This window comes from Haematobia irritans, chromosome 3, assembly GCF_050003625.1.
Source record: "Haematobia irritans isolate KBUSLIRL chromosome 3, ASM5000362v1, whole genome shotgun sequence".
Lineage (NCBI taxonomy): Eukaryota > Metazoa > Arthropoda > Insecta > Diptera > Muscidae > Haematobia > Haematobia irritans.
Window position 1 is genome coordinate 84,191,486 of NC_134399.1, and position 25,755 is coordinate 84,217,240.

A 25,755-nucleotide genomic window follows, 5' to 3' on the forward strand; every position below is an offset into this window, starting at 1 on the left:
GCATATGAACGTATTAATTATTATTTATGAAGTATTAGTGTAATAATTCAATTTGCATTCATGTAGCCGATATTTTCGCACATATTCAATCATTGATTCTTGTGTCTTGATAAATTTTCGGTACACGCAAAGCAAAAAAAAAAAAAAAACGTTTGGAAAACGTGTACCGAAAACGTGATTCTTTTGTCTTCGAAAATTGTAAACTTTTATCACCAAAAAAAATTTAAGAATTATTTTTGAACCATAAACACATTCCATTTCGTTTATATCAAGCACTATTCTTTTCCGACTTTAAATTTTTAATAAGACACATTTTATAGTTTCATAGTAAAAATTTAATATAGCAGCATGTAATGTTGAACATCTTTTCGGAATCTACCGAACATATCTGGAATATATGTAACAAAAAAAAAACCAAACAAAAAACTTTTTGCTGTTCGGTTGAAGCAGGGATCGAACCCACTACCCTTGGTATAGAAGGCGGGCGTAATAACCATTGCTCCACGGTGCCCAATAAAATGTATATTTCTGTTAAATAATGTTTGTTTAATCGGTTAGTGGGCTCAGAAAACTATGCTGTATAAATATAACTGTTTGAGTGTTGATGACAATAACAGCTACGCATTAGCGTAGATAGACAATTTTCCTAGGGGGGGCTATAGCCCCCCTAGCTAAAAATTAATGGTTATAGGTTCAATTACTGTTTTATTTTATAAAACTAAATAAAAATCAGACTTGATCATAACTAGACAACTAATTTATAATAAAGAAACTAAAAATAGTTCCACACTTTTTCCCAGCAAAAAAATTGGGAGTTGTTATAAAGGCATAACTTTAAAAGCACTTCCTCACAAGGAAGTTCATTATTTTAACCCAATTTTTATAACTCGTTTTTTATATTCTTAATGGGTATTTTTGGTTTCAAATAGGATAAAAAAAAGTAGAATTAATAAAATGACAAAAATTATTTAAATGATGTCGAAAAAAGTCTAATTCCATTCTGGACAAATTGCGAAGCTTTGAAAATATTTTAGGTCAAACGTTCCCATTTCCCATTATTTATTTGGGAAAATATCAATTTGAATTTTTTAATTCACATTCAAAACACTGAATTCGGATCACACCTTAAGAAGTAATGCAAATTCAGTGCAACGGTTGTTGAAATGGTGGGCATCCATCCTATGATATGTCCATTTTAAATTCATCGCTTCTGCGCCAATTTTGCATCACTTCCGGACACAAAAAGAACAGGTTCATAACTTTTTTGGCGATTCTGTTTTTTTGCACCGTTATTAAGATATTAATTTATTAAAGAATAGTTTTAATATCAATTACAATTTTTGTAATTAAATCGACTAAAACTCTGACTAAACAAATTAATAAAGGTGCTTTAGTTATTAAACTAAACATAAATTTAGGAACTTAAATCATAAGTTCAACCAAAGTTTTATTTCATAAATATCAGACTTCAAACATTCACTTATAATAAATAATTCACTTATATAAAAATAAAGCTATATATTGCCATCGGCAATTGAAATGAAAATTCTTTAGCGGAACTTTGTGCTAAAGATATGAAATTCTTTATTGGAACTTTGTGCGGTTTTATTTACTTGTTTAATATTATATAAAAGCAATAACAAATCGTAAATAGGTTTTCAAATTCTGGGGGGGGGGGCTACAATTTTTCTGGGGGGATCTAAGCCCCCTCCCCAGAGGCCTTCCTACGCTTATGCAGCTACGTAGCCCAATGGATAACAGGTTGGCTGATAAGTCCCCGGTCTAACAAAGAAAAACACATTGTTTTTTTTGTCAAAATTCAAGAGCGATACAACGATTATAACGACCTTCCAATTTTTATACCCTCCACCATAGGATGGGGGTATATTAACTTTGTCATTCCGTTTGTAACACATCGAAATATTGCTCTAAGACCCCATAAAGTATATATATTCTGGGTCGTGGTGAAATTCTGAGTCGATCTGAGCATGTCCGTCCGTCCGTCCGTCCGTCCGTCCGTCCGTCTGTTGAAATCACGCTAACTTCCGAACGAAACAAGCTATCGACTTGAAACTTGGCACAAGTAGTTTTTATTGATGTAGGTCGGATGGTATTGCAAATGGGCCATATCGGTCCACTTTTACGTATAGCCCCCATATAAACGGACCCCCAAATTTGGCTTGCGATTGCTCTAAGAGAAGCAAATTTCACCCGATCCGGCTGAAATTTGGTACATGGTGTTGGTATATGTTCTCTAACGACCATGCAAAAATTGGTCCATATCGATCCATAATTATATATAGCCCCCATATAAACCGATCCCCAGATTTGACCTCCGGAGACTCATAGAGGAGCAAAATTCATCCGATCCGGTTGAAATTTGGTACGTGGTGTTAGTATATTGTATCTAACAACCATGCCAAAATTGGTCCATATCGATCCATAATTATATATAGCCCCCATATAAGCCGATCCCCAGATTTGACCTCCGGAGCCTCTTAGAGGAGCAAAATTCATCCGATCCGGTCGAAATTTGGTACGTGGTGTTAGTATATGGTATCCAATAACCATGCAAAAATTGGTCCATATCGGCCCATAATTATATATAGCCCCCATATAAACCGACCCCCAGATTTGACCTCCGGAGCCTCTTAGAGGAGCAAAATTCATCCGATCCGGTTGAAATTTGGTACGTGGTGTTAGTATATTGTATCTAACAACCATGCCAAAATTGGTCCATATCGATCCATAATTATATATAGCCCCCATATAAGCCGATCCCCAGATTTGACCTCCGGAGCCTCTTAGAGAAGCAAATTTCATCCGATCCGGTTGAAATTTGGTACGTGGTGTCAGCATATGATATCGGTTCATAATCATGGTTGCCACTCGAGCCAAAAAAAATTTACCAAAATTTTATTTCTATAGAAAATTTTGTTAAAATTTTATTTCTATAGAACATTTTTGTTAAAATTTTATTTCTATAGAAAATGTTGTCAAAATTTTATTTCTGTAGAAAATTTTTTTCAAATTTTATTTCTATAGATTTTTTTGTTTCAAATTTTACTTCTATAGAAAATGTTGTCAAAATTTTATTTCTATAGAAAATTTTTAAAATTTTATTTCTATAGAAAAGTTTGTTAAAATTTTATTTCTGTAGAAAATTTTATCAAAATTTTCGTTCTATAGAAAATTTTGTGAAAATTTTGTGAAAATTTTGTGAAAATTTTGTTTCTATAGAAAATTTTGTTAAAATTTTTTTATGTCTATAGAAAATTTTGTCAAACTGAATTATATACGTATTTGATCGATCTTTTTTGATTTAATATAACCACGTATGGACTTACATACAATTTAGAAGACGGTGTTAGGAGGTTTTAAGATACCTTGCCATCGGCTTAAGTAATTCGATTGTGGATGGCAGTGTTTAGAAGAAGTTTCTACGCAATCCATGGTGGAGGGTACATAACCTTCGGCCTGGCCGAACTTACGGCCGTACATACTTGTTTGATATCATTTTGGTAGTACTCCTTCGGTTTTGCCTCAAAATAGGCCTCAGTTTCGGCGATCACCTCTTTTGAGGTCTGAGAACAAGAAAAAGTCGCTGGGGGCCAGATCTGGAGAATACGGTGGGTGGGGAAGCAATTCGAAGCCCAATTCATGAATTTTTGGCATCGTTCTCAATGACTTGTGGCACGGTGCGTTGTTTTGGTGGAACAACACTTTTTTCTTCTTCATATGGGGCCGTTTTGCCGCGATTGCGACCTTCAAACGCTTCAATAACGTCATATAGTCAATGTTGATGGTTTTTCCCTTCTAAAGATAATCGATAAAAATTATTCCATGCGCATCCCAAAAAACAGAGGCCATTACTTTGCCAGCATACTTTTGAGTCTTTCCACGCTTCGGAGACGGTTCACCGTCTGCCATGTTTCATCCATTGTCACATATCGACGGAAAAACTCGGGTGTATTACGAGTTAACAGATGCAAACACCGCTCAGAATCATCAACACATTGTTGTTTTTGGTCAAATGTGAGCTCGCGCGGCACCCATTTTGCACAGAGCTTCCGCATATCCAAATATTGATTAATGATATGACCAACACGTTCTTTTGATATCTTTAAGGCCTCTGCTATCTCGACCAACTTCATTTTACGGTCATTCAAAATCATTTTGTGGAATTTTTTTTTTATGTTTTCGTCGGTAACCACCTCTTTCGGGCGTCTACTGGGTTCACCGTCCTCCGTGCTCATTCCACCACGCTTGAATTTTGCATACCAATCAATTATTGTTGATTTCCCTGGGGCAGAGTCCGGAAACTCATCATCAAGCAACGTTTTTACTTCCACCGTATTCTTTCCCTTCAGAAAACAGTATTTTATCAAAGCACGAAATTCCTTTTTTTCATGTTTTTCACAATAACAAAAGTTGCTTCACAAAAGACGCTCTATCTCACAAACTAATTGACTTACAGACGTCAAATTTTGACACGAATCATTTGAAGGTTGGTACTATATAAAAATAATAAGCATTTTATACTAGCGACGCCATCTACGTGTCAGACCGGGAACTTATCAGCCAACCTGTTAGTGGGTTGGCTTTTCGGTTCGATTCTCCGTCATGACGAAAGGTAACATTTAAAAAACAAAATAAAATCAAAAAATTTCTTCTACATTGTTTGTAATACAGAAAAAGGTGCTAAGAACTAAAAACAAGTATATACGGCCGTAAGTTCGGCCAGGTCGAATTTTAAATACCCACCACCATGAATCAAATATTAGGGGTTCCTTTGAAATTTCAGGGGGGTTTGAGAACACATCAAGCAGAGCAGAAGAAGTGAAATTTCTGGCAAATCGGATAAAAACTACGGTTTCTAGAAACCCAAGGAGTTAAATCGGGAAATCGTTCTTATGGGGGCTATACTAAAACACTGACCGATACCCACCATTTTCGGCGTATCTCTTTATGATCCAATAAATAAAGACAAATTGGATAAAAACTACGGTTTTTATAATATACCAAAACATGACCCAATACACGCCCTTTTCGGCACACCACTTTATTGTCATAAAATACTTCTAGATTTCCAATTTCAGGCAAATTGGATAAAAACTACAGTTTCTATAAGTCCAAGAAGTAAAATCGGGAGATTGGTCCATATGGGAGATATACCAAAACATGGACCGATACTCACCATTTCCGGCACGCCTATTTATGGTCCAAAAATACCTCTAGATTTCCAATTTCAGACAAATTGGATAAAAAGTTCGGTTTCTATAAGCCCAAGACCGCAAATCGGGATGTCGGTTTATATGGGGACCATACCAAAACATTGACCGATGCTCACCATTTTGTGCACACCTCTTTATGGTTCTAAAATAATGGTACTCGTAGAAATAAAATTTTGCCAAAATTTTCTATAGGAATGGTTAGGTTAGGTGGCAGCCCGATGTATCAGGCTCACTTAGACTATTCAGTCCATTGTGATACCACAATGGTGAATTTCTCTCTTATCACTGAGTGCTGCCCGATTCCATGTTAAGCTCAATGACATGGGACCTCCTTTTTATAGCCGAGTCCGAGCGGCGTTCCACGTTGCAGTGAAACCACTTAGAGAAGCTTTGGAACCCTCAGAAATGTCACCAGCATTACCGAGGTGGGATAATCCATCGCTGAAAAACTTTTTGGTGTTCGGTCGAAGCAGGAATCGAACCCACGACCTTGTGTATGCAAGGCGGGCATGCTAACCATTGCACCTCGGTGGAATAAAATTTAAAATTTCTATAGAACTAAAATGTTTATTTATTTCTTTAGAATAAAATTTTGACATTTTCTATAGAAATAAAATTTTGAAAAAATTTTCCATAGAAATAAATATTTGACAAAATTTTACAAAACTTTCTACAGAAATAAAAATTTGCAAAAATTTTCTATAGAAATAAAATTTTGCCAAAATTTTCTATAGGAATAAAATTTAAAATTTTTAGGTTTCTATAGAACTAAAATTTCTATTTATTTCTTTAGAATAAAATTTTGACATTTTCTATAGAAATAAAATTTTGATAACATTTTTTATAGAAATAAATTTTTCACAAAATTATCTATAGAAATAAAGTTTTGACAAAATTTTCTATAGAAATGAAATTTTGACAAAACTTTCTACCGAAATAACATTTTGCAACAATTTTCTATAGAGATAAAATTTTTCCAAAATTTGCTATAGGAATAAAATTTAAAATTTTTAGGTTTCTATAGAACTAAAATTTCTATAGCATTTTCACTTCAAATGAAACCTTTTCCAAACCAAATTTGAAAAAGGTTTCATTTCATTTGGAAAAGGTATCATTTCACTTGTAAAAGATTCCTTTTGATTTGAAAAAAGTTTCAGTTGATTCGAAAAAGGTTTCATTTGATTTGAAAAAGGTTTCATTTGAGTTGGAAAGGAATTCATTTGATTTGCAAAAGGTTTCATTTGAAGTGAAAATGCTATAAATATGTTTTTTGACGATCCATTTGTATACAGTAATTATACCCTAACTATCAATGATCGGATTAAAATATGGGTCAAAATTTCATTAAAAATTACAAAAGATTCATTTGATTTGAAAAAAAGTTTCATTTGAAATGAAAAACGTTTCATTTCATTTGTAAAAGGTTTCGTATGATTTGAAAAAAGTTTCATTTGATTTGAAAAAGTACTCATTTGATTTGAATCAGGTTTCATTTGATTTGAAAAAGGTTTCATTTGATTTAAAAAATGATTCATTTGATTTGAAAAAGGTTTCGTTTGAAATGTAAAAGATTTCATTTGAAGTGAAAATGCTATATATATTTCTTTAGAATAAAATTTTGCCATTTTCTATAGAAATAACATTTTGATAAAATTTTTGATAGAAATAAATTTTTGACAAAATTTTCTGTAGACAAAAAAATTGACAAAATTTTCTATAGAAATAAAATTTTGACAAACCTTTCTACCGAAATAACATTTTGCAACAATTTTCTATAGAAATAAAATGTTGCCAAAATTTTCTATAGGAATAAAATTTAAAATTTTTAGGTTTCTATAGAACTAAAATTTCTATGTATTTCTTTAGAATAAAATTTTGTCATTTTCTATAGAAATAAATTTTTGACAAAATTTTCTATAGGCAAAAAATTTGGCAAAATTATCTATAGAAATAAAATTTTGCCAGAAATAAAATTTTTCAACAATTTTTCTATAGAAATAAAATTTTGCCCAAATTTTCTATAGAAATAAAATTTAAAATTTTTAGGTTTCTATAGAACTAAAATTTTGACACAATTTTCAATGGAAATAAAACTTTGGCAACATTTTCTATGAAACTAAGATTTTGACAAAATTTTCTACATATTCAATATTTTTTTAATTTTCATGTTGGTCCATTTAATTAAAGTGGATTGTAAGTAAGTTATTCCTTTTTAAAGAAGTAGTAATTTTCCTTGTTGGTGCAAGTTAAATCATTAAAACAAAATTCGACGCATTTACAATTTAAGGGGTATTTATACACCCAAATTGTGGCACAAGGTATAAATAGCCGATATCTATAAAAACGATGATTTTGTGGCCCCAAATTAAGCCTACGATCATCATTTTAGTCAAATCGAATGACTGTGGAGGCTTCTATGCGCTCAAGAATATGTTTATGTATCATCAGGTATATCAATATATGGACCGACAGGATTCAAATTTCGAAAGGGATCCAAAATGCTGGCAAATGGAATGAACATTTCAGACTTGCAAAGAATTATAGAGCTTTTAGTACAGCCAGTATAACCTTCTAGAAAACACTGAATATTCTTCATTATTGGAAGTTTCACCGCAATTACAGTAATTGCACTGAAAAAAAAGCATACTCGGTTCCAAAGATTTTGTCTTTACTTTAAAAAATTTGGTATTGATTCCGAGCCAAAGAAGCGGAGAATACAAGTAAGGATACTTTTAAGACATAATTCTCTTTTAAATTTAGGTTTTGTGTACTTGCTTCTAGGAAGCAAATTTTAATTTTTCGCTTTCTCAGCTTTTTTTCTTCATATGCTATCAAAGTCCTTTAAAAACGAGTTAACGGCAACTTTATTTTCCAAATTTGGACTCGACTTCCAGTAGAAATTATGCTATGTTTGAAGTAAAAAACTTCTTTAAAATAAAGTTTTGAAAAACATGTCCTATGTTTGAACGATTTTTTGCTTTGTAGTCAAGATGCAAAAAGACAATAAATTTAAAGACAATTTCATTAAATTTAAAGAATTTTTCTGAATTATTAAAGTCAAGTTGACCTTAGCCTATAAATTTTTTCTTTCATGTTAAGATACCCATTTTTAAGTCAAATCACTTAATTATAAGGACAATACGACTTCATTGAAAAGTTTATCGACTTTTGGACAAGGAAAATAACTTTATTTGGCACAACGCTTGAAACTGTTGAATCCTTTAAAGATCTTGGAATACTTTTGGATCGCATGCTAAATTTTAGATCTCACATTTCTATGACTGTAAATAAGGCCTATGGATCATTTGGATTTGTCAAGCGCTGGAGTAAGGAATTTTCTGACCCATTTGTTACAAGAAACTTATATACTTCACTTGTGCGTCCTATCCTGGAATATGGATCTGTAATTTGGGACCCACAGTACCAAATTCATTGCAATCGTATTGAATCTGTTCAGAAACAATTTTTACTGTTTTGTTTACGTCGGAATAACTGGACACCTCAAACCTTGCCGTCTTACAAAGAAAGACTATCGCTCATCAAATTACCTACACTGAAAAGTAGACGTACCATGCTGAATATCTGTTTTATGGTTGATTTAATTAACGGAAGATTTAAATCTGACTTCCTTACTAACAGCATATCATTCAATGTACCCTTTAGACCTACCCGCAACTTTGAACTGCTCCACATTGAATACTTTCGAACGAACTTTGAAAACAACGATCCACTTCGCCGTCTTTGTAAAGAATTCAATAAATTTTATTATTATCTTGATTTGTCAGAAGAGAAATACAATGTAAAGAAAAAGATAACATTATTATTAAATACTTGATATATTAACAAACAATATGTATATAATGTAATATATTACTGTTAGTCTGTAAGGGTTTAATCCATAGATGAAAATAAAAAAAAAAAAATAAAAAAAATGCGTCTTCTATGCTAAGCACAATTTGTATTCGTATTTTAAAGACATGAAATCTTTGACCTCACGACAATATTTTTTCAGTGTGATGAATGAATTCAAATTTCTTAAATATATATTTAGTTACAAAAATATAAGTGTTTTCAAATGTTGGTTGGGCCGGAGTCGGAGTTGAGCAAAATTTTTACGAATCCAACTTAAGCAAAATCTTCAGACTCCGACTCCACAACCCTGCTTATAATACATAGAAGCCCGTCAAATGAATGTAAACTTAGTGGTTATAGTTTGTACATTTGTTTTTTTTTTTTTAGTTTTTAGTTTTTCGCATTTTGCTTTATGGACAATTGACAGTCTATAAACCTCAAATACTTACAATCTCTATATTTGCAAAAGAATTAATGTTAACATTGGTGAATACATTACTGGATATACGTATTAAGTGTTTTAATTTATGCAAATTACTGCGCATGCGTGCGAACCAAAAAAGTGTTATGGCTTATTGTATGTTAGTCACCATTAAGGGTTTAGGTTGCTAGGTAGTTATTGTATACTATGGTTTGTTTTTGCTCTTATGCTGAGATCGTTATTTTCGGTTCGTTAAAATTTAATCATAGTTTTAGTTAGAAATTAATTCATTTATCACAGTTTCTAACATACTAATTTGGAGTACACATGACATGAGTAAAATTTTCCCGTCTAAAATGTAAAATCCTGAAGAAGATTAGAATTTCATACTAAGATAATAAATGAAAATTGTAGCATTAAAAAACGTTTAAGATATTTTTTTAGCTTTCTATATTTGTAAAATACGTAATTAATAAAAAAAGGCACCATTTATATCTGCTTCCTCCATTAAGTATGGAGATTATTTTTTTTTTTTTTTTTGGGAAACGAAATTTTATTGCAACGAAGTTTTTTTCTTGTTAAACTATAATTTTCTTTATACAGGCTTCATATACCTTCCTTTGTATTTTCAAACACTCTATTATTTATGTCGAAAAACAAAAGCGTGTTTAACAGCTGTTTCGATGTGCAAAAATCTGCACATTGCATAATGGTTTACACTTTTGATCATGCACTCAACCTTCGCTGATCAGAGAAATGCGTCTTCTGTACTAAGCAAAATTCGCATTCATATATTTGAAGGAGCTCAAATCTTTGGCCTCACGACAATATTTTTTTAGTGTGCGATGGCTTACACCCCGTCAATCGAACGTGCACAATCGAACAAAAAATTTCGATTTATAGGGCAAGGTGTAAAATATGCAACACATTTTTTTATCAATTGAAATCACAATAAATTTGTATTTCCCACAAAATAGAAAATTAGTAAATTTTACATTAAAAAAATATTTGCCCGGTTCCAACGATTTTGTCTTTACATTAATGATTTGGTAAAGGGTGATTTGTTAAGAGCTTGATAACTTTTTTTAAAAAAAAAACGCATAAAATTTGCAAAATCTCATCGGTTCTTTATTTGAAACGTTAGATTGGTCCATGACATTTACTTTTTGAAGATAATTTCATTTAAATGTTGACCGCGGCTGCGTCTTAGGTGGTCCATTCGGAAAGTCCAATTTTGGGCAACTTTTTCGAGCATTTCGGCCGGAATAGCCCGAATTTCTTCGGAAATGTTGTCTTCCAAAGCTGGAATAGTTGCTGGCTTATTTCTGTAGACTTTAGACTTGACGTAGCCCCACAAAAAATAGTCTAAAGGCGTCAAATCGCATGATCTTGGTGGCCAACTTACCGGTCCATTTCTTGAGATGAATTGTTCTCCGAAGTTTTCCCTCAAAATGGCCATAGAATCGCGAGCTGTGTGGCATGTAGCGCCATCTTGTTGAAACCACATGTCAACCAAGTTCAGTTCTTCCATTTTTGGCAACAAAAAGTTTGTTAGCATCGAACGATAGCGATCGCCATTCACCGTAACGTTGCGTCCAACAGCATCTTTGAAAAAATACGGTCCAATGATTCCACCAGCGTACAAACCACACCAAACAGTGCATTTTTCGGGATGCATGGGCAGTTCTTGAACGGCTTCTGGTTGCTCTTCACTCCAAATGCGGCAATTTTGCTTATTTACGTAGCCATTCAACCAGAAATGAGCCTCATCGCTGAACAAAATTTGTCGATAAAAAAGCGGATTTTCTGCCAACTTTTCTAGGGCCCATTCACTGAAAATTCGACGTTGTGGCAGATCGTAAGTCTATTCATGATGAAATGTCAAAGCATACTGAGCATCTTTCTCTTTGACACCATGTCTGAAATCCCACGTGATCTGTCAAATACTAATGCATGAAAATCCTAACCTCAAAAGAATCACCCTTTATTTATTTAGAGTCAAAGGAGCAGGGAATTATAGTAAGGATACATTTAAGACACAAATCTCTTCTAAATTTGATTTTTGCATACTTTATACTACATACAAAAAAAATATTTTTTGTCTTCATCACGAAATTAATTGATCCAATTAATTTTTAATTGAAATGTCTTCAATCACAAAACTGATGGTATCAATTAAAAAATTAATTGAATGTCAATTTAAAAATTAATTGATATTATTAATTTTTGTGATTGATTTTTGTTTCAATTAAAAAATTTGTTGAATCAATTGATTTTTTTTTAATTGGAAAATTTTTCGTATTTTTTTTTCTGTAGGAAACGAAATTGAATTTATTTGTTTCTTTTCGCTTCTTATACCCTCCACCATAGGATTGGGGGTATATTAACTTTGTCATTCCGTTTGTAACACATCGAAATATTGATCTAAGACCCCATAAAGTATATATATTCTGGGTCGTGGTGAAATTCTGAGTCGATCTGAGCATGTCCGTCCGTCCGTCTGTTGAAATCACGCTAACTTCCGAACGAAATAAGCTATAGACTTGAAACTTGGCACAAGTAGTTGTTATTGGTGTAGGTCGGATGGTATTGCAAATGGGCCATATCGGTCCACTTTTACGTATAGCCCCCATATAAACGGACCCCCAAATTGGGCTTGCGAGGCCCCTAAGACAAGCAAATTTCATCCGATCCGGCTGAAATTTGGTACATGGTGTGAGTATATGGTCTCTAACAACCATGCAAAAATTGGTTTACATCAGTCCATAATTATATATAGCCCCCATATAAACCGATCCCCCGATTTGGCTTGCGGAGCCTCTAAGAGAAGCAAATTTCATCCGATCCGGCTAAAATTTGGTACATGGTGTTAGTATATGGTCTCTAACAACCGTGCAAAAATTGGTCCACATCGGTCCATAATTATATATAGCCCCCATATAAACCGATCCCACGATTTGGCTTGCAGAGCCTCTAAGAGAAACAAATTTCATCCGATCCGGCTGAAATTTGGTGCATGATGTTAGTATGTGGTCTCTAATGACCATGCAAAAATTGGTCCATATCGGTCCATAATTATATATAGCCTCTATATAAACCGATCACCAGATTTGACCTCCGCAGCTTCTTGGAAGACCAAAATTACTCTTATTCAGTTGAAATTTGGTACGTGATGTTAATATACGGCCTCAAACACCCATGCAAAAATTGGTCGATATCGGTCCATAATTATATATGGGCCCCATATAAACCGATCCCCAGATTTGACCTCCGGAGCACCTTGGAAGAGCAAAATTCTTCCCATTCGGTTGAAATTTGGTACGTGATGTTAGTATATGGTATCCAACAACCATGCAGGAATTGGTTCCTATCAGTCCATAATTATATATAGCTCCCATATAAACCGATCGCCAGATTTGACCTCCGGTGCCTTTTGGAGAAGCAAAATTCATCCGATCTGGTTGACATTTGGTACGTGGTGGTAGTATATGATATTTAACAACCATGCCAAAAGTGATCCATATCAGTCCATAATCATTTATAGCGCCAATATAAACCGATCCCGATATTTGGTTTTGGAGCCTCTTGGAGGAGCAAATTTCATCCGAGTGAGTTGAAATTTGTGGATGACAGTCTTTCGTAGAAGTTTCTACGCAATCCATGGTGGAGGGTACATTAGATTCGGCCTGGCCGAACTTACGGCCGTATATACTTGTTTTTCTTCATGTGTTACCAAAATCCTTTAAAACATATTAACGACAACTTAAATTTCTAAATTCAGACTCGATTTCAAGTTGAAATCGAGTTGATGCTATGTTTCAAGTAAAAATCGTATTTAAAATTAAGTGTTGAAATACATGTCCTATTTTTTGAAAGTTGTTTTGCTTTGTAGTCAAAAAGACAACAAATGTAAAGACAATTTCATTAATGTTGAAGACTTTTTCATAAAAAAAATCTTTCGTGTAAAGCTTCGCATTTTTAAGTCGAATAACTATAAGGAATCGAATAACTATAAGGAAGAGAGAAGTTCACCAATGTGGTATCACAATGGACTGAATAGTCTAAGTGAGCCTGATACATCGGGCTGCCACCTAACCTAACCTAACCTAACTATAAGGAAGTAGAGAAAGGGACAGACGGTATGTTTCTTTTAAATAAAGTTTCTTTACATCGACTTGTGGATGCCCAAAATGTGATCTATATATATAACTGCTTGACTGTATGGGTTACTTGTGCGTTTATGGCTATAGTGATAATTGTCTGTTGATGACAATAAAAGTTACGTATCCAGTGGCTTACAAACTGTATGGTCGGCGTTTCGATTCTCCATCCGGGCAAGAGATAAAAGTTGAAAAAAATTATAATATCTAATAACTTCTTCTACATTTTTTGTATTACAGAAAAAAGTTCTAAGAATTCTAAGAAATTATTATCAATTAGATAATAAAATATATATTTTTTTTTGAGTTAGGCTTTACGAAATGTTTCTTACTTCCTTTCGTATAATCAACGTTTATCACAAAAAGTATATGCTTTTCCTAGAAACAAATGTCATTGCAGCGAAAAACAAATGGTAAACAATGGTTATTTTGTCTAAAATGTCGTTTGGGAGGAACGAATTATTTGTTTCGCCTGTACCTCTGGCACTAATTATGGCCTTCAAACGGGCGACAAAGCCATCATGAAAATCAGTAGTCTTGTGTCGTTCGGGAACGATATATCGGGCTGCCATCTAACCTAACCTTCCAGGAACTAATTCCTTTGTACAAAAGGAGCGATGAGTCCGGATCACTACAGTGAACGATTTTGCCCAAGACTAATAATCAGAACTTTGGAATTACTCTCAAAATGCCACAAGTGTAAAAATACAACTAATCCGAAGTTTTTGATGGCCTTTTGGGACAGAAGTCATGGTTGACACGTGTTGAGCGATGATGCTGATTCTTGTTGAAATGTCCATGGTCTGCGGCCGAAATGTTTGTTTGCCTAGAAAAATGTCCTAAAGATAGCGTGTCTTTAGGAAATTTTTCCGATAATATTCGCATTTATTTTGATGATGAATACGAGTGGGCAGCTACCATCGGCCGTTATAGCGACCCATACCATTACCATCGATGGCGCTTGAGTTCTGATAGTCAATCGTAGGTGTAAAGGGAGCCACCGTGGTGCAATGGTTAGCATGCCCGCCTTGTATACACAAGGTCGTGGGTTCGATTCCTGCTACGACCGAACACCAAAAAGTTTTTCAGCGGTGGATTATCCCACCTCAGTAATGCTGGTGACATTTCTGAGGGTTTCAAAGCTTCTCTAAGTGATTTCACAGCAATGTGGATCGGCGTTCGGACTCGGCTATAAAAAGGAGGTCCCTTGTCATTGAGCTTAACATGGAATCGGGCAGCACTCAGTGATAAGAGAGAAGTTCACCACTGTGGTATCACAATGGACTGAATAGTCTAAGTGAGCTTGATACATCGGGCTGCCACATAACCTAACCTAACCTAGGTGTAAATTATTCGACCTATTTTGCAAGTACACCCCATGATTTTGTTTTTTTTACAAACTGCTTAAATGGAATGGCTTCTTGAGGGAAAAAACCAAATTCGGTAACTGTCTAACTTTTTTATACCCACCACCATAGAATGGTGACGGGGGTATAATAAGTTTGTCATTCCGTTTGTAACACATCGAAATATCGATTTCCGACTATATAAAGTATATATATTCTTGATCAGGGAGAAATTCTAAGACGATATAACGATGTCCGTCTGTCCGTCTGTCTGTCTGTCTGTCTGTCTGTCTGTCTGTCTGTTGTAATCACGCTACAGTCTTCAATAATGAAGCAATCGTGCTGAAATTTTGCACAAGCTCGTCTTTTGTCTGCAGGCAGGTCAAGTTCGAAGATGGGCTATATCGGTCCAGGTTTTGATATAGTCCCCATATAAACCGACCTCCCGATTTGGGGTCTTGGGCTTATAGATATCGTAGTTTTTATCCAATTTGCCTGAAATTTGAAATCTGGAGGTATTTGATGACCATAAAGAGGTGTGCCAAAAATGGCGAGTATCGGTCCACGTTTTGATATAGCCCCCATATAGACCGATCTCCCGATTTTACTTCTTGGGCTTATAGAAAACGCAGTTTTTATTCAATTTACCTGAAATTGGAAATCTAGAGCTATTGCAGGACCGCAAATACGTGTGCCAAAAATTGTGAGTATCGGTCCATATTTTGGTATATCCCCCATATAGACCGATCTCCCGATTTTACTTCTTGGGCTTATAGAAACCGCAGTTTTTATTCAATTTACCTGAAATCGGAAATCTAGAGGTTTTGTAGGACCACAAATATGTGTGCCAAAAATTGTGAGTATCGGTCCATATTTTGGTATAGCCCCCATATAGACCGATCTCCCGATTTGGGGTCTTGGGCTTATAGAAGCCGTAGTTTTTATCCAATTTGTCTGAAATTGGAAATCTAGAGGTATTTTAGGACCATAAAGAGGTGTGCCGAAAATGGTGGGTATCGGTCCATATTTTGTTATAGCCCCCTTATAGATCGATTTCCCAATTTTACTTCTTGGGCTTCTAGAATCCGAAGTTTTTATCCTATTTGCCTGAAATTGGAAATCTAGAGGTATTTTCGGGTCACAAAGAGGTGTGCCGAAAATGGTGAGTATCGGTCCATATTTTAGTATAGCCCCCATAAGATCTCCCGATTTAACTCCTTGGGTTTCTAGAAACCGTAGTTTTTATCTGATATGCCTGAAATTGTAAATATTCTGGTATTTTAGGCTCACAAAAACGTGTATCGGATTAAGTTTTTATCGGTCCATTTGGTAATGCCTCCATATAGACCGACTTCACTTCTTGAGGGTGTAGAAGGCGCACTGATCATGAAAATTGCTTGAAACTCAATGTAAAATTTCCAGATTTTACTTCTACAGATTTAAGATTTCAAATCAAGACGTTATTTTATAATTTTCTTGCACACTTACAAGAGATGTTAATGACTCTTCTAAAACTCAAACAAAAATGGTTCTTATAAATCCAGAATCTGATATAGTCTTCATAGGTGAAATCTTTAAATTTATCTTCGGGAAGTGTCCTCAAGTCCTCAAGCCCTCATGAAATTTCAAAGGAAACCCTAATATTTGGTTCATGGTGGTGGGTATTTAAGATTCGGCCCGGCCGAACTTACTGCTGTATATACTTGTTTCGGTTACCTCTTGCTCTTTTTATACCCTCCACTATAGGATGGGGGGTATATTAACTTTGTCATTCCGTTTGTAACACATCGAAATATTGCTCTAAGACCCCATAAAGTATATATATTCTGGGTCGTGGTGAAATTCTGAGTCGATCTAAGCATGTCCGTCCGTCCGTCCGTCCGTCCGTCCGTCTGTTGAAATCACGCTAACTTCCGAACGAAACAAGCTATCGACTTGAAACTTGGCACAAGTAGTTGTTATCGATGTAGGTCGGATGGTATTGAAAATGGGCCTTATCGGTCCACTTTTACGTATAGCCCCCATATAAAGGGACCCTCAGATTTGGCTTGTGGAGCCTCTAACAGAAGCATATTTCATCCGATCCGGCTGAAATTTGGTTCATGGTGTTGGTATATGGTCTCTAACAACCATGCAAAAATTGGTCCACATCGGTCCATAATTATATATAGCCCCCATATAAACCGATCCCCAGATTTGGCTTGCGGAGCCTAAAAGAGAAGCAAATTTCATCCGATCCTGCTGAAATTTGGTACATGGTGTTGGTATATGGTCTCTAACAACCATGCAAAAACTGGTTCACATCGGTCCATAATTATATATAGCCCCCATATAAACCGATCCCCAGATTTGGCTTGCGGAGCCTAAAAGAGAAGCAAATTTCATCCGATCCTGCTGAAATTTGGTACATGGTGTTGGTATATGGTCTCTAACAACCATGCAAAAATTGGTCCACATCGGTCCATAATTATATATAGCCCCCATATAAACCGATCCCCCGATTTGGCTTGCGGAGCCTAAAAGAGAAGCAAATTTCATCCCATCCGGCTGAAATTTGGTACATGATGTTGGTATATGGTCTTTAACAACCATGCAAAAATTGGTCCATATCGGCCCTTAATTATATATAGCCCCCATATAAACCGATCCCCAGATTTGGCTTGTGGAGCCTCTAAGAGAAGCATATTTCATCCGATCCGGCTGAAATTTGGTACATGGTGTTGGTATATGGTCTCTAACAATCATGCAAAAATTGTTCCACATCGGTCCATAATTATATATAAACCCCATATAAACCGATCCCCAGATTTGGCTTGTGGAGCCTCTAACAGAAGCATATTTCATCCGATCCGGCTGAAATTTGGTACATGGTGTTGGTATATGGTCTCTAACAACCATGCAAAAATTGGTCTACGTCGGGTCATAATTATATATAGCCCCCATATAAACCGATCCCCAGATTTGGCTTGCGAAGTCTCCAAGAGAAGCAAATTTCATCCAAGCAGGTTGTAATTTGGAACATGGTGTTAGTATATGATCTTTAACAACCGTGCCAGAATTGGTCCATATCGGTCCATAATTATATTTACCCCCCATATAAAATGTTCTCAACCATACCAAAATTGGTCCAATCACATAAAAATTGGTCCATATCGGTTCATAATCATGGTTGCCACTAGAGTCAAAACTAATCTACCAAAATTTTATTTCTATAGAAAATTTTGTCAAAATTTTATTTCTATAGAAAATTCTGTAAAAATTTTATTTCTAGAGAAAATTTTGTTAAAATTTTATTCGGTTCATAATAAAATTTTCATCATTTTCAAAATTTTATTTCTATAGAAAATTTTGTCAAAATATTATTTCTATAGAAAATTTGGTTCAAGTTTTATTCGGTTCATAATCAGGTTGCCACTCGAGCCACAAATAATCTACCAAGATTTTATTTCTATAGAAAATTTTGTTAAAATTTTATTTCTGTAGAAATTTTTGTCAAAATTTTCTTTCTATAGAATATTTTGTCAAGATTTTTATTTCTATAGAAAATTTTGTGAAAATTTTGTTAAAATTTTATTTCTGTAGAAAATTTTGTGAAAATTTTATTTCTATAGAAAATTTTGTTAAAATTTTATTTCTGTAGAAAATTTTGTCAAAATTGTATGTCTACTTTGTCAAACTGAATTATATACGTATTGGATCGATCTTTTTTGATTTAATATATACCACGTATGGACTTACATACAATTTAGAAGATGGTGTTAGGAGGTTTTAAGATACCTTGCCATCGGCAAGCGTTACCGCAACCTAAGTAATTCGATTGTGGATGGCAGTGTTTAGAAGAAGATTCTCCGCAATCCATGATGGAGGGTACATAAGCTTCGGCCTGGCCGAACTTACGGCCGTATATACTTGTTATTTTTTATTTTCGGCATATATTTTCGTATTTTTATACCCACCACCATAAAATGGTGATGGGGTATAATAAGTTTGTCATTCCGTTTGTAACACATCGAAATATCGATTTCCGACTATATAAAGTATATATATTCTTGATCAGGGAGAAATTCTAAGACGATATAAGCATGTCCGTCTGTCCGTCTGTCTCTTGTAATCACGCTACAGCCTTCAATAATGGCGCTATCGTCCCGAAATTTGGCACAGATTAGTTTTTTGTTTGCAGGCAAGTCAAGTTCGAAGATGGGCTATATCGGTCAAAGTTTTGATATAGTCCCCATATAAACCGACCTCCCGATTTGGGGTCTTGGGCCTATAAAAACCGTAGTTTTTGTCAGATTAGCCTGAAATTGGAAATCTAGAGGTATTTTGGGACCATAAAGAGGTGTGTCGAAAATGGTCCGTATCGGTCCATGTTTTAGTATTGGCCCCATATAGACCGATCTCCCGATTTTGCTTCTTAGGCGTCTAGAAACAGTATTTTCTATCCGATTTGTCTGAAATTGAAAATATAGAGGTATTTTAGGACCATAAAGAGTTGTGTCGAAAATCGTTCGCATCGGTCCATGTTTTGATATAGCCCCCATATAGACCGATCTCCCGATTTTGCTTCTTGGGCGTCTAGAAACTATTTTTACCATCCGATTTGCCTGAAATTGGAAATCTAGAGGTATTGTGGGACTATAAAGAGGTGTGTCGAAAATGGTCCATATCGGTCCATGTTTTGGTATAGCCCCCATATAGACCGATCTCCTGATTTTGCTTCTTACGCGTCTAGAAACAGTATTTTCTATCCGATTTGTATGAAATTGAAAATCTAAAGGTATTTTGGGACTATAAAGAGGTGTGTCGAAAGTGGTCCGCATCGGTCCATGTTTTGATATAGCCCCCATATAATCCAACCTCCCGATTTGGAGTCTTGGGCCTATAAAAACCGTAGTTTTTATCCAATTTGAGGACCACAAAAAGGTGTGCCGAAAATGGTGCCCACCGGTCCATTTTTTGGTATAGCCCCCATATAGACCGATCTTCCATTTTCTTTCTTGGGCTTCTAGAAACTATATTTACCATCCGCTTTGCCTGAAATTCTTGAGCTACAATAAACTGTATTTATTACATGATTTGCCTGAAATTCGAAATCTAGAGGTATTTTTAGACCACAAATAAAAGTTTTTTTTGGTATAACCCCCATATAGACTGATCTCTCGATTTTTACTTCTTGGGCGTCTAGAGACTATATTTTTTGGCCGATTTGTTTGAAATTTAAAATCTGGAGGTATTTTAAGATCGCAAATGGTGCCTATCGGTCCATGTTTTGGTACAGCCCCATATACACCGATCCCCTGGCTTTATTTCTTGGGCTTCTAGAATACGTAGTTTTTATGCGATTTGCTGGAAATTAGTAATCTATAATAAACTTTTAGACAAACGAAATTTCTTTTTCTTATAAAGTGTTTTCGTTTATTCAACGATTGTCTCTAAAATTTGTGTCAAAAGAAAACTTTGCTTGTCTAAAATTATGTTTCTCAAAAAACAAAACACTTCTTTCAGGGTATAGCATGCGTACTGATCATGAAAATTGCTTCAAACTGAAAGTAAAAGTTCCACATTTTACTCATCGTATTTAAATAAATGCGGAAAAATCTACAGATTTAAGATTTTAAATCAAGGCGTAATTTCAACATATACACGATATGTTTATATTTTCTCTAAAACTCAAACAAAATTGGTTCTCATAAATCCAGAATCTTATCTGGCCTTCATAGGTAGAATCTTTAAAGTTTGTCTTCGGGAACTGGCTCGTTTGGGAGAAGATTTGTCATCAAACCCCCTACAATTCTATATATTATCAGGTAACCCACTACGACGAAGAGTTTTCATAGTAAACTATTTTACTTGATTCATGGTGGTGGGTATTTAAAATTCGGCCCGGCCGAATTTACTACTTTATATACTTGTTTCCATTACAAATCAACAAAAAAACAAGTATATACGGCCGCAAGTTCGGCCAGGCCGAATCTTATGTACCCACCACCATGGATTGCGTAGAAACTTCTACGAAAGACTGTCATCCACAATCGAATTACTTGGGTTGTGGTATCTTAAAACTTCTTAACATCGTTTTCTAAATTGTGATTTAGTCCATACATGGTATATATTAGACAAAAAAGTTATGTATAGTTAAGTCTACAAATAATTACGAATCGATATGGACTTTTTGTACGCAGAGAGCCAGAATTGAAATATGGGGGTCGCTTATATGGGGGCTATATACAATTATGAACTTGATATGGACCAATTTTTGTGTGATTGGGGATCGATATGGACCTAGTTAGGCATGGTTGTTAACGACCATATACTAGCACAATGTACCAAATTTCAACTCACTCGGATGAAATTTGCTCCTCCAAAAGGTTCCAAAACCAAATCTCGGGATCGGTTTATATGGGGCTATGTACGATTATGGACTGATATGGACCACTTTTGGCATGGTTGTTAAATATCATATACTACCACCACGTACCAAATTTCAAGCAGATCGGATGAATTTTGCTTTTCCAAAAGGCACCGGAGGTCAAATCTGGGGATCGGTTTATATGGAAGCTATATATAATTATGGACTGATAGGAACCAATTCCTGCATGGTTGTTGGATACCATATACTAACATCACGTACCAAATTTCAACCGAATGGGAAGAGTTTTGCTCTTCCAAGGGGCTCTGGAAGTCAAATCTGGGGATCGGTTTATATGGGGCCTATATATAATTATGGACCGATATCGACCAATTTTTGCATGGGAGTTTGAGGCCATATATTAACACCACGTACCAAATTTCAACTGAATCAGATGAATTTTGGTCTTCCAAGAGGTTCCGGAGGTCTAATCTGGTGATCGGTTTGTATGGGGGCTATATATAATTATGAACCGATGTGGACCAATTTTTGCATGGTTGTTAGAGACCATATACTAACATCACGTACCAAATTTCAGCCGGATCGGATGAAATTTGCTTCTCTTAGAGGCCTCGCGAGCCAAATCGGGGGATCGGTTTATATAAGGGCTATATATAATTATGGACCGATGTGGACCAATTTTTGCATGGTTGTTAGAGACCATATACTAACACCATGTACCAAATTTCAGCCGGATGGGATGAAATTTGCTTCTCTTAGAGGCCTCTCAAGCCAAATCGGGGGATCGGTTTATATGGGGGCTATATATAATTATGGACCGATGTGGACCAATTTTTGCATGGTTGTTAGAGACCATATACTGACACCATGTACCAACTTTCAGCCGGATCGGATGAAATTTGCTTCTCGTAGGGGCCTCGCAAGCCAAATCGGGGGATCGGTTTATATGGGGGCTATATATAATTATGGACCGATGTGGACCAATTTTTGCATGGTTGTTAGAGACCATATACTAACACCATGTACAAAATTTCAGCCGGATCGGATGAAATTTGCTTCTCTTAGAGGCCTCGCAAGCCAAATTTTGGGGTCCGTTTATATGGGGGCTATACGTAAAAGTGGACCGATATGGCCCATTTGCAATACCATCCGACCTACATCAATAACAACTACTTGTGCCAAGTTTCAAGCCGATAGCTTGTTTCGTTCGGAAGTTAGCGTGATTTCAACAGACGGACGGACGGACGGACATGCTCAGATCGACTCAGAATTTCACCACGACCCAGAATATATATACTTTATGGGGTCTTAGAGCAATATTTCGATGTGTTACAAACGGAATGACAAAGTTAATATACCCCCCATCCTATGGTGGTGGGTATAAAAATCATTGGGTCCCAAGATGCGCTTTAGAAGTGTTTGTGCACTTGTCCATGAGGACTGCCCAAAATGTGATCCCAAATGTGATCTATGTATATAACTGCTTGACTGTATGGGTTACTTGTGCTTTTATGGCTATAGTGATAATTGTCTGTTGATGACAATAAAAGCTACACTGTTAGAAAAATATGTTTTTCATATGTTCCGATATAAACAAAATGTGTTTCGGGCACAATTTTTAAACACAATATATTTAAGTGCAAACATGTAATGTTCCTAAACTAACACTAAATGTTTGGGACACATATGTTAATATGTTAGAATATATTATGTTTGGGGCATGAATGTTTCATAAAAATAATATGTGTGAATGTAAACATATATAAATTTACAAATTTCGAGTAAACATATATATGTTGTGATATTTTATTCAGAGAGCGACAGAGAGAGAGAGAGTATAGAGAAAGAAATAGAGATGGAAACCGGGAGGCTTGACGAGAGATATCAACATAACACAGCGAGAGAATCAAAAGAGAGCAATTTCTGTGAAACTGCTTGTATGTTGTTTCGGAAAGTCTAAATATTATTTAATTTGAATACTCGTGTAAAGAGAATAGACATTCGGAAGCGGGCATTAAGTTCGAGTTTTGTTAAAAAATTGAAAAAGGTTATTTTCTTTAAAATGAATTATTAAAGAAAAGTAAAAGGCAAAACAGGGTCATTTTAAAACGACAATGCCAACTTAATACCGGCCTTAAGGGTAAAAATGAAATTAAGTACAAAACACGATAAGTTTTAAATGCATTTAAAATGGTGTTAAATGCTAGTAAAAAACTGTTCACGGCTAACTAAATTTATGTGTATATTATAAAATTATTTATGTATGTTTATACTCGACTCCACGTTCTTCTTTTGTTAGAGTTTTTGAATTCCTTCCAACATTTTAAGCTTTTATACCAAAAACAGTTTTTGCTACAAATTTGTTATTTTTGCAATAAAAAAAATTATCCAAAAGCTCAGTCCATTTCGTTTATATCAAGCACTGTTCTTTTCTGACTGTAAATCTTTAATAACACACATTTCGAAGTTTCATTGTAAAAATTTCATTTAATAATATAAAAATATAAATACAAAAATTAAAAAAAAAATTGGTGTTCGGTCGGAGTAGGGATTGAACCCAGGACCTTTTGCATGCAAGGCGGACATGCTAACCACTGCTCCACGTGGCCAACAAATATATGTTTCTGTTGAATAATGTTTTGTTTGCATCGGCTCGTGGGCGCTGCAAACTATGCTTATAACGATATTTGTCTATTGATTTGCAAGCGTTGCTCGTTAGTAAGTCTATTCATGATGAAATGTCAAAGCATACTGAGCATCTTTCTCTTTGACACCATGTCTGAAATCCCACGTGATCTGTCAAATACTAATGCATGAAAATCCTAACCTCAAAAGAATCACCCTTTATAACAGATACGTAGCCCAGTGGTAGTGTGTTGGCTTACAAATTGCATGGTTCCCGGTTTGATTCTCAGTCCAGGCGAAAGGTAAAATTATAAAATTGAATAATTTCTTCAGCATTATTTGTATTACAGAAAAAGGTGCCAAGAACTAAAAAAATTCGTGGAAGTGAAAATTATGTGAGGGAATGAGCACAATCTTCTTTGGGGAAAATTCTTCCAAGCATATAATATTTTTGGGCTCAAAATGCTTCACAACTTATATGTTCACATAAAACAAACATATTAATGTTTCGGCAGTATCCACTAATATATGTACTTCCTGCAAAATATGTTTGGAACATATGTTAGAGAAGCCATTTTTTCTGAGGGTGTACGTATCCAGTGGCTGACAAACTATATGGTCCGCGGTTCAATTCTCCGTCCGGGCAAGAAATAAAAATTGAAAAAATTTTAAAATCGAATAATTTCTTCTACATTGTCTGCATTACAGAAAAAAGTTGTAAGAGCTAAATAAATTATTATCTATTAGATAATAAAATTAACAAATATATACGGCCGTAAGTTCGGCCAGGACGAATCTTATGTACCCTCCACCATGGATTGCGTGGAAACTCCTACGAAAGACTGCCATCCACAATCGAATTACTTGGGTTGTGGTATCTTAAAACTTCTTAACATCGTTTTCTAAATTGTGAGTTAGTTCATACGTGGTATATGTTAGACAAAAAATTTATATATAGGTAAGTCTACAAATAATTACGAATCGACATGGAAATTGAAATATGGGGGCCGCTTATATGGGGGCTATATAGAATTATGAACTTAATATGGACCAATTTTTGTGTGATTGGGGATAGATTTATCAACTCGGATGAAATTTGCTACTCCAAGAGGCTCCAAAACCAAATCTCGGGATTGGTTTATATGGGCTTATGGACTGATATGGATCAATTCCTGCATGGTTGGTGGATACCATATGCTAAAATCACGTACCAAATTTCAACCGTATCGGATGAATTTTTCTCTCCCAAGGGGCTCCGGAGGTCAAATCTGGGGATCGGTTTATATGGGACCTATATATAATTACTGGCCGTTTTCGACCAATTTTTGCATGGTTGTTAGAGACCATATACTAACACTAGGTACCATATTTCAGCCGGATCGGTTCCGCAAGCCTAATCGGGGGATCGGTTTATATGGGGGCAATATGTAATTATGGACCGATGTGGACCCATTTTTGCATGGTTGTTAGAGACCATATACTAACACCATGTACCAAATTTGGGGGTCCATTTATATGGGGGCCAGAGATGGTCTGTATCAAACTTTTCTAGGTTTGCGACTGTCGCAAAGTTGTAAACGTCACATATGCGTCGTAAATGTAGAAAAAGTAAAAAAAGTCGCAAACTCAAAATACTTTAGTCGCGTCAGCTAGGCAGCGAATTCGATGATATCCAAGACGATGGTATGTGCGAAGAAGTTTCAATTCCTAGGAATGTTCACAATTTTCGGTTACAGTCGCCACATTT